This window comes from Ursus arctos, unplaced genomic scaffold (genome assembly GCF_023065955.2).
Source record: "Ursus arctos isolate Adak ecotype North America unplaced genomic scaffold, UrsArc2.0 scaffold_15, whole genome shotgun sequence".
Classification (NCBI taxonomy): Eukaryota; Metazoa; Chordata; class Mammalia; order Carnivora; family Ursidae; genus Ursus; species Ursus arctos.
In genome coordinates this window covers 43,401,859-43,422,288 of record NW_026622819.1, presented here as the reverse complement: position 1 = coordinate 43,422,288, position 20,430 = coordinate 43,401,859, and the positions used below count along the sequence as shown (strand labels likewise).

General features: G+C 41.9%; 1 protein-coding gene and 1 pseudogene across 4 annotated transcripts in view; both read right to left on the bottom strand.

Annotated features, from left to right (window-relative positions):
- The window catches only part of GRIA1 (glutamate ionotropic receptor AMPA type subunit 1), a 294,934-nt gene that overhangs the window by 157,667 nt on the left and 116,837 nt on the right, over positions 1-20,430 (bottom strand). The gene's annotated exons all lie outside the window — the stretch shown is intronic.
- LOC113263992 (adenosine deaminase-like protein) lies at positions 14,981-15,807 on the bottom strand (annotated as a pseudogene).

The following is a 20,430-nucleotide window of genomic DNA, read 5'->3' as shown; positions in this document are numbered from 1 at the left end:
AGGCATTTTCTTTTAGTTTAAAACACTTAAGTGCACAGGTATTTATCAATCTTTTGATATAGTGGGAACTTGAAGACATTTACAAAATAAATTTAAGTACAGAATTTTTTTTGTTTTCCCCCCAATTTTTTTATAGTTGTCTCGCCTACACCTAATATCACAATGTTTCTGGTGATTCATCTTTGTGACTTTCAAAAGTATGTAACTTAGTTTCCAAAGAAAGAAAACAACTTTGTTTTGCACTCGTATTTCACTAGCTTACATAATTTTTAGTTACATTGCCTAAATATAATAAAAACACAGGTATAAATAGGTTTGGAAACAATAGAGTTGATTCCCTGGACATTTCCAACAAAGTTGATGTGAACAGAAATACACGGGCTGATCAGGGAAGAGGCTACTGACCAGGGGCCTCGAGCTCCCCAGGAGTGTCAGTTGGGGTGTTTACAGAGAGAATGGGGAACACAGGTTAATCTAAAGAGATGGCTGAATGGAGGTTGGTTATGAGAGATTTCACTGCATCTAGGTCATTGTTGGCTTGTTAATGATCTGTTCCTCTTAAATTAAGGCTATAAGCTTTGAGAACAGGACCTCTTTCTCCCTTTCTAATAAGCATGCTGAGCTGGTGCATAGCATTGAGAAGTATGACCAGTGCCAAGGAGATGAATCGACAAGTGAATAGACTCTCTTCCTCAAGTGAGGACTTTGGTTTCCTCAACTGTAAGAGGACAGGCATGGATTATACAAGCATGGTCATTTGCAGATCCAGTTCTGTTCCCACTAATCACATTACCGATAACCATTTCTATATTTCAAGTTCTGGTTTCCTCCATACATTCTACACATACCTTAGAGCATTACATTGTCAATCTCCCTCACACCCACACATGTCATACAGCCACCACCACCGCCACAGCGCCACCTGCCCTCCTACCTGGGAGGATGCCTCCCTCCTCCAAGACAGGTGTGCATGTGGCAAGGTCAGTTATGGTCTGTGGTGCTAGAGCTATGAAATCTCTGCTGGGTTTGTGTCTTTGGGGAGCTGTGAGGCATGAAATTGCTTTGTGTATGGGTAGGAGGGGCCTCTTCTCTGTAGATCTGAGGTAGAAAGCTTCTATCTGCCTAATTTGAAATATGGAGCAAAATCCTCCCCAGCCACCCACTGCCTTTGGTTGGTCTCTTCTGGTCCCCATAGTGCTGAGATCCAGAGAGCTGAGATCTGGTGAGTGCCTTGAGGAAAGAAGCTTCCATGGGTCTTTCAGCTATATATCTGCCTCTTATATCTAAGGGAAGAGAGGGGCTGATTTAGGATTTGGGGATTCTGGTCACCAGCATAATGACAATGGCAACAGATGATGATGATGATGATGATGATGATGATGATGATGATTTCTAGTATTACTGATAGCTGCTTGCATATATTGAGCACTTTGATGCTAGGAAATAGACTATATTTTATATTCATTAAATCTTTTAAGCTCTATAGCAGCCCTAGAGTGTATGCACTACTATAATTATGATTATCATTATTTTATAAAAGAAGGACTGAGGCACATGTCAGTGGACATCATAGGACCAGTAATGGGAGAGCTAGAATTCAAACCTAATGTATGTCTGACTCCACAGTGTGAGTTCTTACTATTATGCTGAATCACCTTTTAACATATCTAACACCATGACATTCACTGAGTAATTAACTTATTGATTGATTCAGCATATCATATGTGATACATTTTGGGGAAAATAAGAAGGCAGGTAGGAAATGTTTGTGATGATCGACACTGTAGATAAAAATGGGGCACTCTAAGGCCTTCCTTCTCCTGCTCTCCTGAGACCAAGGATGTAAACGTTTTTTTAAAAGATGTATTTATTTATTTGAGAGAGAAAGAGAGACAGAGAGAATGTGTGCATGAACGGGAGCAGGAACAGAGGGAGAGGGAGACAGAGAATCTCAAGCAGACTCCCTGCTGAGCATAGAGTCCTGGCTCAATCTCAGCTGTCTGCCCTGTTCTCCCTCTTGAGAAAGAACTGCCCTTTCTTCTGAATGTACAGAACACGTTGTACTTCTGTAGAATTTTCTTTTTCTCTTGTACAATTTTTACTAGTGGTTCATGAATCTGTCTCCCTCATCACACTAGAATGTCCCTCTAAAAGCAGAGGCCTTGGTTCTTATTTTCCCCATAGTGTATCCCATAGGATCCTGTGCCTCCATTTCCTAGCATCGTATCCGATGGAGCCCAGGTGAGGCTTCAGTCCTCCTTGACCTAGTCACCAGCACCAAACAGCCAGAGCTGTTACGTAAGATTAAAGGTACTTACATCCTTGGTCTCAGAAGAGCAGGAAAAGGAAGGCCTTAGAGTCTCCTCATTTTTATCAACTCTCTACAGAGTTGGTCATCATAGACATTACTTACCTGCCTCCTCACTTCTTCAATGCTGAGGCAGTTTAAAGTGTTTTCCATCTTTGCACCTCACTGGCTGTCAGCTGGGCTCCAAGCTGTGAAGGCCCCAAGTCAGTATGCAGTGCCGGGACGACATCCTGAGGATGCTTTGTGGGAGGAGAAGCTGTGTGTACAACATGGACTTCTAGAAGAGCTGCTGCTTCCAGCTTCACCCAAAGCCAGGAGGGACATGGAGGGAGGACTAGGGAGGGAAGGAATTGTATCTTTGGCCTCCTCAGGGGCTAAGTCTACAGAGTGAAAGGTCATGGGCAGCCATTCAGGGTACATTGGCCTGTGAGTCCCCAGCTTGGTGTCTACTGTACCGGCCTACCCTGCCTGTCTCTCTGTAGAAACTTGACCAGCCTCTTCCCATCTCAGGGCCTCAAGGTCCTCATTGGTAAACCAAAAGATTGGGTGGCAGTTCTCTATGATTCCAATGTTCTCTGATTATTCTCAGCTGCAAGGTGATGAACATGAGCCCAAGCAAGGCTGGGCAGCTGACCGGGCAAGGGCTCCGTTCAAGAAGCGGACCATGGTAGTAGTCTTGTGCGTTGGTTCCTGGATCTGAAAATACTACAAAGAGTGCCCCATCCAGTGCAGAACTGTACTGCATGAAGAAGAAGCTAGAACACAAAACCCAATAATTTGGTCTACTGTATGGACAAGAAAACCAGAACAACACAAAACAAAAAAGCAAAACTCTGATTCAGGAGTAGGCAGAGGTACTGGCTATGGAAGGATCTGGGGAGAGGGAAAATGCAAAGGCAAATGAATATGTAGGTGCATTTAGTTCATTTTTAAGTTGTCAACTATCCAATAGTGGCTGCTTAGCCTCAGATGTCACCCAGAGGAGCCAGATAATGTTCACTGCAGCAATAACACAGAGTAAAAGCTATCCTTTATTGAGCATTTACTAAACATTGGCATTACTAAACATACGCATTAATTTCTTTATTGCCCACAACAATCTCATGAAGAAGGCATTAGCATCTCTATTTACAGATATAGATACAAGGGTTCAAGGTCACGTGGACATGGCCGATCTGGGAATCACAACTGGATCACTGTGCACTTCAACTCCATGCTTGTAGCCATCCTCCCTTCAGAAAAGCAAACAGACAGACTGACATGCCTCCTTACACCTATTTCCCTGTGATGATGAGAATTTCAACTCGCCCTCTCCACTCATTCCAGTCCTTCAAGATCCCACTGAAATACCACTGCTTCTGTGAGAACCCCCACCGGGGTCAATCCACCCCTCCCTGGGCTCTTAGCTCACGTTTCCATTAGTGCACTTAGCACTTTTCTGCACTGTGCTGGAGTTAATTGTGTCTGGTCCTCTCTTTATACACCAAGCAAGTTGTTCAGACTCTCATTTTGGCACTTAGTGTCTTGCATTAATGCCAACCGTGCCTGGATCTGCCTCTTGTCTTTTACAATGAGCCCTTCCGTTAAGGAAGGAGCTGTGTCTTAGCAATCTCTCTGGAGACCTGGCACTTAATAGTGCTTTGGGAACAGATGCTTTCTAGGTGAGGCTGGAACACCCAGATGGTTTCTCCATCCTGTCTGCTTTATCAACTGTGAACCCCCTCCAGTGTACTTTTCCTTGTGCCTTTTCCATGGTCGGGGCCACAGAGCAATGCCAGGCAGGGTTGGGAACGCCGGTGTAGAACAACTTTCAGACAACTGAGCAGGTGAGGCCACTGCCCTTCTCCCATGCCATTCTTGTCCTTGTGGCCCTCTTTCTTCCAACGCAGGCCTGTGCTCTTTGGCATCATAAGAGTTCACTTTGGGGAAAAGATTGCTTATCCTGTTCTCTTACTCTGGAGTTAGTCACTTCCTTCTTCCTTCCTGGGGAATAAAGTCTCTGATTCCTATACAGAAATCTTTAGAGATCATTTTTCATGGGAGAGAGACTTTAAGGGCCACTTGGAATACTTAGGGTCACCTGACTATGTTCACTCCTGGCTGGATATCCGAGTGGTTAAGAGCACAGGGTTTGACAGTGGACAAACTAGGTTCAATTCCCCAATCTGTCCTTTGGGCAAGTTAATGAGTAACTCTGGAATCTTAGCTTCCTCATTTGTATTGCAAAAATAATAATAGTACCCACCTAATGGTGCTCTTTTCAGAATTAAATGCATTTAAAATGTGTTCTTAGCACACAGTTCACGCTATTGTTGCGATGTTGCTGCTGTTGTTTTGTAAACAACATCATGTGGCCACTAGAGAGATAAGAGCAACAGGCAACTGAAAACCTTACCTCTGCAGTTCATAGGAAATGAAAAATCACATGTAGCTTCTAGTTGGGAGCCTAAGAATAGCTGTAGTTAAGTTTTTGCTTAAAAATAACTTGCACGTTTTTAGGCTTTTTAGAATCCAAGGTATTTTAGAGAGCATCTTTACCAATTGTGCCACTTTATAGAAAACAGAAGCTCGGGGAGGTGAAGTGACATTTCCAGGGTCAATCAGCCAAAAATCAAGCCAGCTGGCACTCTTCCAAGCCCAGCCCAGTGTATCTCCTACTGGGTATCCCTTGAGCTGCTCCCCTTTTCTTGGATTTACCCACTGAGTGCCCCTTCCACCTTCCCCATCAGTCCCCATGGTAACCTGGGCAGCATCTAAAGATGTTGCTTTGCCCCGGATTGAGATGACGGTAACGCGTCTTGCTGCACAGACATTGCCGGGATGAGTCTATTTCTCTATGCAGACAAGTTTCCACTCCACTCTAACCGTCCTTTACTGCCACTCCTAGTAGGCTACTGCTGCTAAAAGTGACATGCCAACGTCTATATTAGTACTGCGGGTTAGGGGTCCAGTCCTCCTGTTCAAATGCTGCCATTGAACTCTTGCTGATGAGAATCACACTGGCATTCTAGAGTGAGTGTCAGCGATACAAAACACAAGGAAAATGAGCTGGATTTGTCATTCTTCACACTGAGACAGCAGAGTCAAGGCCTAGAGTAGCTACCAGAGATGAGCTAAAGCATGACTCTGGGTGGAAATCACTCAAGGTGCAACCACGGGGAAGAGACCCTAACCTGACCTATCAGGTGCACTGACTCACAGAGCACAGCCGACAAGCACTCTGCCCTGAATATGTAACCCAAATATGCCTCGCACTCTACCGCCTCTGAACTTTTGTTCCCATTGCTCTTTCTGCTTTCCTCTATTTTTTAAAATTATATAGGACTCTGTATCATTTAAAAAAGTATTTTTAGTCCTGCTGTTTTGCTGAATAATCATAACTCAACGAGGCAAGTACTTATCACTGCCATGTCACTGATAAGAAACTGGCAGTTTGGAGGCACAAGAGGACTTGCTCTGGGTCACAAAGCTCACCTTTGCAGTCGGGCCTTCTTCATTCTCCAGTCTCCAGGTTCGGAGACTTCCCATATGTGAGTGTCGGTGGAGCCTTTGTACTGGAGACTGAGCTTACTGGACATAAGCACGAGATCACCTGGGTTTGAATCCTGGCACTTGTCACTTGCTGTTGGCTCATGGTGTGAGTCTAAGCCTGTTATTTAGACAGTCTATGCCTCAGTTTCTCCATATGCAGAGTGGGAATAATCATAGTTTCTGTGTTAAAACAATGAGGGAAGTCAACGAGCTTTTATGTGCAAAGTGCTCAGAACAGTGACTGGCACAAAATACCTGCTCAGTAAATGTTGCTATGGAAACTACACTGCTTCCTGTTTGAATTCTCTCTGCCAAGGCTCATCTGAAATGCCATGAAGTGTTATTCTGACTTTTTGTAAACAGATGTAATTCCTGCCTCTTTCAGACCCTGTAATCATCTGTACTTTGCTCACAGCACACAGTGTGTTCTGCTGTGCACTGGAGATATCTATAAGCTTGCTTTTCTCATCCTACTCCCTGCTCGCCTGTCAGTGCTGTGGTATCAGAGAGAGCTTTCTGATAGAAGTACTTTTCCTGCAGTGCCCGGCATGGTGCTCACTGCCAAAGAGGAAGGCAGTTGGCAAATATTGGTTACACTGAACTCAGTCAAACCCAGAATTCCAGTTCCCACTAAGTCCTAGAATGTTAGGGCTGGAAGGGCTCCTTAGGGATCAGTCAATCCTGGGCTGCTGGCACAGGGAAAAATACTTGTCCAAAGTCACACATGTTAGTGCCAAATATAGACATGGAAGCCAGATCTTACCCTACCAGCAGCCCTGGGCTCCACGCAAAGCGCTGGGCTGTGTCTCTCTCCATGGAATGGGAGAAAATAGCCCACGTACCAGAAATAAAGAGAAAAGGATGGGACAAATGACAGCACACAGCTAAGCTTCAGCATCAGTACTGCTCACAGAATAGAGATGCATTAGGGATGCATACCCAGAAGCCTACCAGGGGGGGAAGAACATGAATAAATTGCATAGCCAATAAGGTAGTTTCCCTGAACTAACTTGGTAGTTCTCCATTGCATGAATGGATCAGAAGCCCTGCACAGGAGAAGCTTCCGGATCCTGAATATATTAAAATGCAAATCTTTAAATGGTTCTTCTCTTTCCATTTAACATGGAGTCTAAACTGATGTCCTCTGACTTTGGACTCCAGAACACCTTCTTCTTGCTGAGATCTGTACAGAGAGGAGACTAAGATAGGTGGTCCCTGTTTTTCATAGTTCTCCTCATGATTATCTAATCTGGTAGGAATGAGAAAAGGTGAAGTTCTTATCAGCCTGCACCCCAGAGCCTCTTCTCCACAGACTATTGCCATGTTTCTCCTTGTTGAGGCTTCAGGTAATGTTTAAAATATAAAATGAATCAGAAATAATTCTGTACTGGTCAACTTGACTTGACCAGAGAAATGTTTTGATTTCTGGTACTGTGACATCTTGTCTTCCAACGTAAGATAAGGTAAATAGGCTTTAAGATGGTGAGCTTCCCCATCATCTCTGATGTAAATGCTTTGAGGGAGGGGGTGGCCAGGGAAAAGCTAGTTTCTGATGACCAGAAAGCACAATAAGCAGGCACAGCCCTAGAGTGGGGGACTGCTGAGGTTTACATCCTCACTTCCACCTTGTTCAGATGATGACAACCAAGGCTGCCCATAACCACCAAGTAAGCCTCTGAAAATGGGGGCACATTGGCTTGCCAAGTCACGGTTAGTGAGAGATAATTGTTCACACAGCCTTCCTGGGGAGAAATGCCCGGATGGCAAACAGTTCTGACCAGAGGATTTGGGGAGAGGTCATCTTCTCTTTTTGGTCTCTATATCCAATACATGAGTCATTTTTAAAACATTTTTAATGTCAAGGATAAAAGTGCTTGTAACAGTTAAATTGTGAAGGTGCACTCAGGAGAAGTGAAAAAGACTTTTTGCAAAGGAAATTGATCTGGAAGTCATTTCCAACTATTGACTGACTTGATGGTACCCATTTGTTTCCTTTAGATTATTACAACCAGTTGTTGTTGTTGTTGTTATTTCAATCCATATGCTGGCTTAACAAATATACTAGGGAAACAGTATGGGATTAGCCTTCAAAGAGCTTATGCACCATCTTACCAACACCATAAACCATGTGTGAAGTGAACCGGCACTAATTATTATAATCTTTGCCTTAAAGAGCCACCTTCTCAATCTCTGATTGGTGTCAACTTCCATACTGCTCCAAAGATGAGCCATTAGGTATGCTGAATGCATATTTTTTGGGTGGCATTTCTAAATTTAAGTTTTCCCTGGGCACAAGGGAGCTGACTTGACAATATGGATCCCATTACTTGCAAACCATGCCATTCTCTGTTATATCAACACCTTCCATGTTGATAGAAGTAACAGTGGTAAAGAATGAAAACAGAATTGGTCTAGAAATTTTGAAGGTTAGTGGATTAATAAGATAGATTGCTCTTTATTGCTGTTTGTTTTTCACTCTTAATCAGTGTCTTCACATAAAAAAAAAAAAGAAAGAAAGAAAAGCTTTCTTCTCTTTCTCACTGAATGTTCCATCAGCTCGTAACATCCTGAGCTGTCACTTAGTACCTCCTAGTAACATATAATAAGCCCCCGCTGATGCTGTTGAGCTATAAGTTCCTTGAAGTCAGAGACAATGTGACATGAATAAGAACCAGCTCTGCAGGTCTGTCTCTCTTTGTGCTAAGTCCTGGAGGCAGTACTCTGCAGTGTAGGGTCAGCAAATGCATGACACGCATACTCCCCTCTTCCGCACCCAAGGCAGACATCACTAATTGATCATGGCATTCCTTCCAGTTTAGCCCAGTCAAGGCCTCAGAGTCCTCATCATCAGCATGCTTGGAAGTCACTACCAATTTATCAGAATTGACAGGCCTGATAAAACCTATTTTCTGGCCTAGGCTTAATGGTTAAAAGCAAGGGCTTTGGAACTGGACTGACCTGAATTCAAGTCCCAACACTTAACACTTACTTGCTATGTGACTCAGAGGACAGGTGTCCAAGTGCCCTAAATCTCAGTTTTGTCCATTGTCAAGTCACTGTTCTTCCCATTCTTCAGAGGCCTAAATTTAGGCATTTCCTCCTCTGAGAAACCTCTACTCACATAAAGCTGAGGGTAGCTGCCTCACTAGGTCTCAGAAAACACCCTGAACTTACTCTTCCATGGTCCTTCTCGCCGGGACAGTGATGCACCCCTTCCTTCTAATAACCCCCATTGGTGAGTGAGCTACTCAAGGATGGTTACATTTCACAGTTGTATTTTCAGAGCCTATCAAAGTCCTGATACAGTAAACAGCGAAAAATAGGCGGTACCATTAACGTATAAAAAATCACTTAAAAGAGTGCTAATATGACAAATGCTCAACAAACATTAGCTCTTTCCGTATTTATTGCTATGTTCCATAACTGTGAGGCTCAGGGAAGACCCCTTAGCATGGAGCTAGCTTTTACATATGAATGGTTTAATTTTAGATCCAGTTGCTCTTCAGCTGCCAAGGGTACCAAAGGTATCTATACTTTCTGCACCTTGAGAGAGTTGCATTCCTTGAAACAGGGCCATGTCTTTGTCTCCAGTCCCATAAAACCTAACATAGTGGTATGGCTTGAGAATCTGCAGTTCTATCATGTTCCCTGATGATGCTTTTGCTGCTGGTCTTGGACCATCCTTTGAGAATCACTGACTAATGGAAGAAAGGAGATAAAAGAGGAACACTCTTGCCTAGAGAAGAAACTTTAAGTTCTATTTGTCTGCTCCAAGAATGGCAATGATCTCCATTTGAATCCTGCAAGCTGTATTTGCAACCAATTCTCATTAAAGTCAAGGAAATTTACACATAAGTATCAGCTGCAGGACCCTGCTGAAAGATGAAAAAGCAGGGTTTCTAAATTTTGCTGATGGAGCCTGCAATTTTCCCCCTTTCTCAGTTGACAACTAGCGAAATGACTTGATACTTTAATATCTCACAGTTAATATCATAAGTTTGCAAGATACTTTATATTTTTTTCAGAGTGTTTTCATCCATATTATCACATTTGATTCTTATAATAACTGCTTTAGTGAAGAGGCAGGCAGAAATTAGCATCTCTCTTTGAATGACAAGGCAGAGTAAACCAGGACCCAGAATCCTCAATTCTTTGCCAGGTCCCTTTTCCATGATACCACATAGTCTCTGATGCAAGTGTCAGTTCTGCCTTTGAGCTCCCTTCATGTACTAAACCTTAATTTATTTCCAATTGCTACAGATGCTTTGAGTTAGAAGACATCATCAGGAGACATACTCATCAGAAGGTTCTTAGACATTTGGGGATACAGATTTCATTGACAGCCTCAGGAAAGCTTTGAACTCTTCTAATACAATGCAGATGTGTAAATACAATACAATTTACATATAGCTTCAGGTTGTACATGGACCTATTAAGTCCACGGCCACCATGTTTCATGACTGCAAGAGGAACCATTCCCAGTGAATGAACTGTGGCCCTGTAGAGATCATCCACAAGCCATGGAAGAAGAGCAAAGGCCATATATCCAATTTTGGTTGGTTGGTTTTTATGATTTTTTAACAGATGAAAAACTGAGATTCAAGAACTTAAGCACTTTGTTTTAGGTACCAGAGCCAAATAAAGGCAGAAGTAAAGTGGGAAGCAGAACTTCCAGAAGGCAATGTGGTACTGTGGAAGGGAATTGGCCTTGGAGTCAGAGAAGTTTTCATTCTCAGCTTATACTATTTACTGGCTGTCAGACCTTACTTAACCCCTCCAAGATTCAATTTCCCCATTTTACTCATAGGAATCAGGAAAGCAAATAATGTCTAAAAGCTGTATTCTGAAAGGGAGCTTCTAGTCTATGGATTAAATGAAAGACAATCTGTCAAGTGCTAACACTGGCTGTGGCACCCAGTAAACACAAATTCCCTGGCTCCTGAACCATTTTCTCAACTCAAGTTCATATGTAACAACTGGCTAAATTTTCCTTTCTCTCAGGACAGGTAGGTTATATGCCTGGTTGACCAGAGACCATACACACTCAGGTCCTCTGGATCATATAAATCTATAGACGGTATCATTACTTACGACTATGCTCACATGATCTGATATTCCTATAAGTGCTTATGCCATAGCCCCGTGAAGAATCCCACAGACATTCGTCCCTTAACCATGGGTACAAAAATAGAAAAGAAAAATCTCACCAAAGAGGAAGAAAGCCCAGACTTGGTAGTGTCTGGTTCTCCCAACATTTTTCAATGCTTAGCCTGTATAATTAATTCTTCCCACTGCAAAGGAATCATATTATACCTCCTAATCTACACAGAGTAATGACTTTCACCCTAATTTTTCATTGTGTATTTGCATCTAATTCACATTTAAAGTTAAGCAGAATTTATAGGTCACTTCACTGTATATACTTCATTGTGGATTACACATTAAAAAACAAGATCCTTGTTTTAGCCATTAATGAACCCTAGAATGCCAGGAGTAAAAACACCCATAAAGGCTTCATCTAATCCCTTCCCTCATAGGCAAGAAGAGGATGCTCTGGGAGGGGGAAATGGTGTCCTCAAGGTCAAACAGTGAGGGTGTAACAAAAGAACCAATACCTGAACTTACATTTCTTGACTCCAAATTCAGTATTCTCACCATATTTTTCCATATTTTTCCTAGCCTGGCTCAGATTTTAAGAGGTCAGAAGGCCTAGGAGTTATAGCATTTCCTACTCTTCATTGTCTTCTGTTTCATTATATTTCTCCTACAATAAATTTGGTGGACAGTAGGATAAACATACACATTCCCTTTCCATTTTAAATGAATGGTTGGCCCTCATTCTGCCTGCTGCTTTTATAAGGCTCCCATTATGATTATCCTCACCAATACATTCCATATTATATGGGCAGTAATCCATCTCTCCCCACAGTACCAGCGGCTTTGTCACTGCCTGCTTATAGAGGATGTCCTTCCCCAGGGAAAATACCCTAAATCAGCCTTTTGGAATAAGTAAGATCTTCCTCAACTCTAAATGACTGGCTTGACGGAATAAAATAACCAAAGAGTTCAAATGACTTAAGTACAAGGATGAATTTGGGGGTTCCTGATCTAGCTCAAGATCCAACTCTTTTTGTCTAATGTCCCATAGGGGCCATGGTCTCATCCCTGCAGAATCTCAGGAAAAATATGTACCTTTAATGAGATATTCCCTTTCATTAAATAAGTTAACAGTTAGGAGGGAAAACACTTTAACCAAAGTGCATTTCTGACCATAGTCCTATCAAGCTGTTAAGACCTGCCTCTGGCCTGAGTGAGGTCATGACTGTGTATTTTCTAAGTCTGCACAGAGAGATGGCTGTGTGAACTTTATGAGGTCATTATTCTGAAATGTCTCTATTACTAGCATTGTCAGGAAATGGTATCTTGGAGAAAGTAGTAAACACATTTATCTTGTGAGTGACTAAATAATTTTAAATGTTTTGAAGAAAAAAAACTTCCTACTAGGTTCTACACATGCCCCTGTTTTTGTAAAAAGAGATTAATATACAGAACATCACCTTGGCTGATGTGGTAGTATTGCAGATGATAAGTATTTTCAGAGCTAAGTGCTGTATTTTATTTTATTTTTAAAGATTTTATTTATTTATTCGACAGGATAGAGACAGCCAGCGAGAGAGGGAACACAAGCAGGGGGAGTGGGAGAGGAAGAAGCAGGCTCATAGCAGAGGAGCCTGATGTGGGGCTCGATCCCATAATGCCGGGATCACGCCCTGAGCCGAAGGCAGACGCTTAACCGCTGTGCCACCCAGGCACCCCTAAGTGCTGTATTTTATACTTTTAAAAAAATTCCCTTGGATTTTCTGGAATGGGATCTGGCACATAGTAGGCATAGGATAACTGGTTGCTGGTTAATAATTGTAAGCATTGGTGTATATGACAACTTATGGACTCCTGAGGTACTAGGGTGTTTTGTTTTTGTTTTGGTGTCCACACAGCTTCATACTTGGCAAATATGTAGTCTCCACTGGGTCCTCCCTCCTTGTCGGCTGTCACTGTTCCCTTTGTCAGCAGTCACTGCTCACTCCACACTCACCTGCTGCTTTTCTCATCTGATATCTGTTGTTAACAAGTCCAATGACCATGACCGTGAAATCACTCAACTCACACTTTTTTTTTATAATAATATTTTTTTATATGTTAGTCACCATACAGTACATCCCTGGTTTTTGATGTAAAGTTCTATGATTCATTAGTTGTGTATAACACCCAGTGCACCACGCAATACATGCCCTCCTTACCACCCAGTCTATCCCATTCCCCCACCCCCACCCGAAGCCCTCAGTTTGTTTCTCAGAGTCCATAGTCTCTCATGCTTCATTCCCCCTTCTGATTACTCAACTCACACTTACACAGTTTTATAGTCAACATGCATTTGCCTGCAGGATGCAAGAGTGATGGATTCTTTCATCTGGCTTAGAAAACTTTTTATTCCACATTTATATATTAAAAGTCTTCCAAAATTGTAAGGTTGTTTAAAGTCTGAAAGCTGGTTAAATGTGGATGTACATAGGATAAAGGGCACTCTATCTCCATAGGTTGTAATACTCTTAATTAGAAAGTTTAAACCCTAGATTCCATCTATCACACTCTCTATCCCAGCCCCACAGAGATTTCTAGTCCATCCACTTACACTCTTGCTAAAGTAACAAAATTTTAAGCCAAATTGCTAACCAAACAGGTTATCTCTGGGGAAAAAAAAATTCAATACACAAGAAACCACATAATCCTGTTATTTTCTAGTTGTTACTATACCTACCCCACACATATCCAGAGTTTTGATAGTCAAAATAGGATGTGGGCATTCTAAGTGGAAGAAAACAGCTTGAGGAAAATCGGAGCGGCCAAAGACATAGTATGCATGTGACCTTTTTTTGGGGGGGGGGGCAGGTGGTGCCACCAGCTGTTTAGGGTAATAGGAGCATATAGTGTATCAAAAGGACTTAAGGAAAAAAAAAAAAAAAGAAAGGAGGGTAAACTCAATAGATATAAAGAGAAGGATAAGCAAGTTTAATTGGTTGTGGAGACCCACCATAGGAGCTAGATGAGGGAATGGCCTACTCTGAAGTATTCTTTAGTTGGCTAATTCTGTAAGATCTTACAGATTGAAAGGAGGTGGCTCAGTGAAGAGCAAAGGCAAGGAGAACAATTAGGGGATCGTGCATACCAGCATACCCACTCTTCCTAATTCCAGTCACAAGGACCAAATACCATCTTTTCACATTTCCACTGAGGGAATCTTAGAAAAAACTAGATGACCAGACACAGAGCCAAAATTGATGTCATACTCCAGAAAAAGAAGATGGCTAATAACATACCACTCTTTCCCCGAGAGAGTAAGAGTCAGCAGCCCATATTCCCGAGGACCAAATGACTTATTTATCTACTTACTGAGAACAAAATGGCAGCCACCTTACAGAGCCCTGACTGTATATTTAATGGAAAAGACACATACATTGGACTTAGAAACACACTGAACTCTTCATTTGGACATTTAACCCTTAAAAACAGGAATGGAGTGTGATTTTACTAGCTCTCTAATTTTCTGAATATTTGATTGCTTGGCTCAGAGGAATCTTTCTTTCTGAACTAAATATCTACAGCATTTCTCACCCTATCAGGGGAATCGTCTTTATATCCAAGGGCAGGAAATTTCTTCGTATCTCTATGCTTTTACTCAGAAGTGTCCTTCTGTCTGAAATGCTTTACTCTCCCAAGTTTCCCTAATGATAATGCTAGAAGACAAGAAGAATACTAGAAGACAGGAGCAGCATGGCCATATAAACATCTGAGTACTTACAAGAACAGAGCCCTCTGCTGAGTTCCTAATGTATTACCTCATTTCAAATTCCCAACATTCCAATTTGTGTCATCTCAAAGGTATAGATGAAAATGCTGATGCAGAGAGAAAAATAACTTGCTTAGGTTCACATAGTCCAAACTTTCAGAGCTAGGAAACTTAATAATCGCATGACACTCAACTCAAATTTTTTTTTCATTACTAAATGATATTTACATATTTAGAACAGTACTTCTCTAAAAATGAGTTGTAACCTGGAAGCTGGGGGAAGAAGGGACAGAGGGTTATTTGGAGGACCTGAAGTCCTAAGCTTTACCCAGTGGTATTGAGTGTTGCCTCAAAAGGCCGCCAGATCTGGGGAGCCTCCTTCAGAGGGGCTGAGAAATGTCCCACGCCAGATTCTGTCAGAAAGCAAACCCAGGAGTACTTGTGGGGCTTTTTGTTTGTTTGGTTGGTTTTTGTTTTTTGGGGGGTTAAGGGGGGGTTGGAATCTCTGAAAGATGTAATGCTAACACCAGACATGCTTTTTACCTTCTAAAAGAGGTTCCAAGAGTCTTTTGTTTGTCCTGCGGTAGCATTTCCACTGAGGTCAAGGCCAAGAAATACATCCTTAGTAGAAAGGCAGAACTCCTTATCAAGTTTAACAGTCTCCTTGGCTACCAAAGGGCCGACCTCTTCTGTTGATTGCTATCAAATATCTAACACCAACGTCTAAGTTGTCTTATTTGGACAGTTTATGCCCTCCAGTACAGAGTCTATCAAAGTCTCAGGCCTGTAGCATTTTCTCTTCTGGTGTGCTCCTTAGTTCCAGGTACTTGACACCATCCTCTGAAAATTCTTTAATGACATATTTCGCAACCATCAGAATATCCTCAGGGCTAGCAGCAAGCTGATGAATAATTTGAAATATCAGGAAGCATTCTTCTAATGTTCTTTTCCTTCCCTTGTCATTGGTAGTCATCTGATCATGGATTTTAAGACCTGGCTTTCTGGCTGTTTCTTTCTTCATGGTGTTAGAACCAATGAGTCCACTCAAGTGGGCATGGAGTTCCAATTTAGGTAATTCTGAGTAAAAGGTTGTCTTCCTTGGCTGTTGTTCTTTCTTCATCATGATTTAGCAAAATAAGTTATCCCAAACTTTTTATTCTTTGTATAAACAATACAATGTATTTCAATCAGTAAGTGTTGTGGTTTTGAATTTCCTTCAGATTGCTTTACTTCCCAATTTGGATACAGTTAGCCATATATGTAGCTCTGGGCTCAGCTTTACCACCACGATGGACCCCTGCTCTTGAGTCTCTCCTGCAGAGCCACGAGCACGGTGTAGGTGCAGTATGGAGCAACACGAACAACAGCATCCTCAGCAAGAGTTTCCTGGCTGCGACGTTAATTCTGGGACCACATGTGGCCCTCCACTCATCCACCAGGGTTATTACATCGACTCCAGCACTGTGTGGCACTGCCTGCGTGTCCTCCCCGACTTTTCCAAAGTCCTTTGCCCTTAAGCTCCATTTAGTGCTTAAGAATGTACTCCTCCTTTGAATGCTGCTGTATATTACTTGGATTCATATAATGGCAATTTCTATTTAAAATTCATTCATTCCATAAATTGTTATTAAATGATATACACTATATGCCAGGCACTGTGTAGATCCTGGGAAGATGAACTGCTATTGTGGAGGAACTCAAAGACTAATAGGTAGGAAACATAAGTGATCAGAATGTGGGGTAAGAAGAATTATGATCAGGACTCTGGAAGGGTTCCAATGGGAGCAGAAAGGAGGGACTAGCTAACCCAGTTGTAAGTGATTGAGAAGTCTTCTGGGGGAAGTGTCAATGAATCTGGGACCTAAACAATAAATAGGATTGTGGCGGGTGAAGAACGGAAATATCTCAGACCTAGGTAAGCAGCATTTGCAAACTCTTTAGTCTCATCATGCCTCTTACACATAGATGGTGATCTCGAAATAATGGGATGAGTACATTTGGCATGGCTGATTCCAGGGTCAAACAGACTTGAGTTCAAATCCTGATTCCACAAGTTCCTGATTTTGTGACCTTGGGAAAGGAATTAGCATCTCTAACTCTCAGTTTCTATATCTGGAAATGGAGAGTAGTAGTAGTGCCATCACTTAAGGTTGTTACAAGTATGAAAATGACCTAATGATATAGAAAGGGATATACCATAGCAGCTACACAAAGCAAATTCCCAATGATGGTAGTAGTGCTTGATAGTGATAATTGTTACTAGGTCCATCTAGATTATGACCTCTCTGTGAATAGGAATCTGACTTAATTTTCTTTGAGTTTCTCATTGTGCCTTGAATTTCACAGCCTTAATAACCAGTATTCAGTAAGTTCCTGCTGACAGATTTGTTTGTGTGCATTTTTCATTAATTCAATAAACAAATATTTATTGCACACTTACTATGTGCCTGGCTCTGTCCATCATGCTGTGGACACAAGAGTAAACAAAGCACATTCGTTCCTAGAAATTTCATCCTAAAATTCTGATCAGTACTTTCATAACATTGATGGTTACTTAAACTTTGAAATCAGGTTTGGAAAATACCATCCAAAGCATAAGAATTACCTGACTTGTTAGTGATAATAACTGTAATTCCACTTGATGTTTCTGGAGAACCTGATTCCTTATCTTAAGAACTCTTCAACCAATTTAGTGTTTTTCCACCTGCTATGGGGTCCTGCCTGAATCTAAAATGATGATTTTCACTTCACTCCACAATCCACATCATAGGTTCTCCCTCCCACCCCAGGTCCTTGACAACAACAGACCAATTTGTTAATTTGCTTCTCTTTCTCTTTCTTTTACTGCATTCTTCCTACCTGAGAGACTGTTGGCCTGCATAGAGAGAGGAGTGGATTATCAATCAAACAACTTAAGTTTTAACCTTGGTTTTGCAACTAACTAATTTTGAAATATTTTTCATTTATTCTTTCAATGACTATTAATGGAGTGCTTAATAGGGGCACAGCATGTCCTGGTTGAGGGTTCAGGTGTTGGAATCAGAATGTCTGAGTTAGAAACTTGCTCTGCTACTTTTCAGCCATATAATCATGGGTGAGTGACTTGACCACTCAGTTTTCTGATCAGCAAAATGGGGATAATAATCATATCTACCTCATAGGATAGTTATAAGTATTAAATATACATAGAATACCTGTAAAAATCTTAGAACAGTGTGCCTGAAACTAGTAATTTCTCAATGTTAGATGCTATTGCTTTACTGTTGATATTTGTTGTTACTCTCAGAAGTCAGGCACTGTATATGGTTCTGAGGAAATAACGTGTGGGGGGGGACAAGGTGTTTGTCCTTAGAGATCTTGCTTCTGTTAAGTGAAGGGACATTAAACAACTAGACACTAACATAAATACATAGTTACAAGTTATGATGAACACCATGAAGGAAATGAACAGGGTATGGTGTGTGGTCTAAGGAGTACCATGTATTTTTTTTTTGAAGATTTATTTATTTGAGAGAGAGCAAGAGTGAGAGTGCACGAGGCAGGGGGGAGAGGTAGAGGGAGAGGGAGAAGCAGACTCCCCGCTGAGCAGGGAGCCGGATGCAGGGCTTGATCCCAGGGCCCCAGGATCATGACCTGAGCCACAGGCAGACGATTAACTGACTGAGCCACCCAGGCACCCCTAAGGAGTACCATTTAGTATGAGACTTAAAGAATAAACAGGAGGTCAAGTGGTGACGAAGGGGTATATATACGTGAAGGACTATCCAGGAAGAGAGAAAGGCATGTGTAAAGGACCAAAGACAGGGACTGAAGGGCCTTTGTGGTTACCTGTGGACACTGAGGAGAAGAGGAGGCTGAGGTAGTGGGCAGGGTCCGAGCCATGCGGTGGAGTTTTAAGAGTTTTCCTAAGGGCAAAGGAAAGCTACCGATGGCACTTGGTTTCCCTCTGGCACACTGACTTCCCAAAACTAAAGTGAAAGGATTATTTGCTCTCAAGCCCCTTTAACACTGAAGAATATAAGATTCTGTGATGCCTAACAACAACAACAACAACAACAAGGTGATTTCTGGGAAAAAGCAGAGAAAAAACCAAGAAGTAGAGGTAGGAAAGGAAAGAAAGAGGGAGATAGGGAGGTAAGAAATAAGGAAAGAAGCAGCTGACTAAAACTTCAGTGCAGACATAAAGTCTGGAAATGAAATGTTAAATGCTCAGTTAAGAGTTACAGACTCAGTACCTATTACGTTCATGTGTGTGTAGGTGTGTTTGACTTGTGCATGTATGTGTATGTTCACTGATTTGGCAGGAACCCAAACTGGGGGGAGCCTTTCCATGGAAGACAAATAAGTCTAGTAGGCTGGAAGCAGAGAAGGGGAAAAATGCCATGTCAATCATCTTGGTTAAATGCGTGATTACTGGATATAAAGATGCATGTGGAACAGCTCCTGCTGGAAAGCCGGTGTCCAGGAATTGAAATGCCTGCTGAGGCATGGTTCAGCGGCTCCTTTCAGGAGCGGCTCAGTGGAAATCAAACAGAATTACATTAGGAAAGGACTGGCTGAGAAAGTACTCTCTGGAACAGAAAATTTGATTGGGAGAGGAAAAGAAAAAGGAGTTTAGTCCAAAAAGAAGGACTGACTCCAAGAATGCTAATTTGTTCAAGCCTTCCAGAGCCCGGAGGACCTTGAGCACTTCTTGCCTTAATATTCAGATGTGGTGTTGAAAAGAAGTATGCAAGGCAGTGAAAAGCAAAAAGAAATAAGTGTTCTTTGGGCCCTGATTTCTACTTTCCAGCTGAGTAAGGGTATAATTTAAAGATTTATGAAGGGGAAGCACACTGGTCCAATTCTACAAACACTTTATAATGGTAATACTGCCTTGGATGCTCAGAACTTGCAACTGATACAGGCACATATAGTCATGTATCATATAAACCTTGCAGAAAATGCTGGCAAGAATACTGGTTGAGTTACCTCAGTGCAATGAGAAGTAAAAGAAGCCCCATATGGTTTATGAAAAGTTCTTTTCTGGTAAGGAAATAGCCACTAGCAATAGGTCTTATTACCTTAACTGCTTCCTGATTTGCCAATGGTTCAGTTAGCATATGCCTGATTTGAGTTAATAACAGCCATTTAATAGACATTTACAATATGTTTTAGGTACTTACAGCACATCATCCCACTGAATCTTCACAGTGCATTCCGAGCTAGTCTAACATTCCCATTTTATACACAAGGAAACAGAGGCTCAGAGAGGCTAAGGAACATGTACAAGGATACAAGTTGCTGGAATTGCTATGCAGGTTCATGTTCCATTTGGGCCCCTATTTTCTTATCCATAAAATGAAGCTGGTTAATACCCCTTCAGATTCTCATGTTCCCAAAAGCTCCCCCATGAAGACTGCAGATTCGGCAGGCTCACTGGTGTTTCTATTTTGTGTGCTTTCACATCATGGGGCACTCTCTCCCCATGCATTCTCAGCACTCCAGTGCACTCAAGGATTTTTGCCTATCACAACTTGTAGGAATCATTCATACCTAACTTAGGTGAAAATTGCAGATAAGAGCAATAATTCCTTACTTTTCTGCATCTGGTGGTCAAGGACTCCCACACACTCCCATTTCAGCTCATCCCAACATCACAGGGAGGCAGACAAGGAAAGCATTCTCCCTAGTTTACAGATGAGAAACTAAGACTCAGACAGGGTGAGTGACTCCACCAAGGTCAAGGTCAAACAATGAGTTAAAA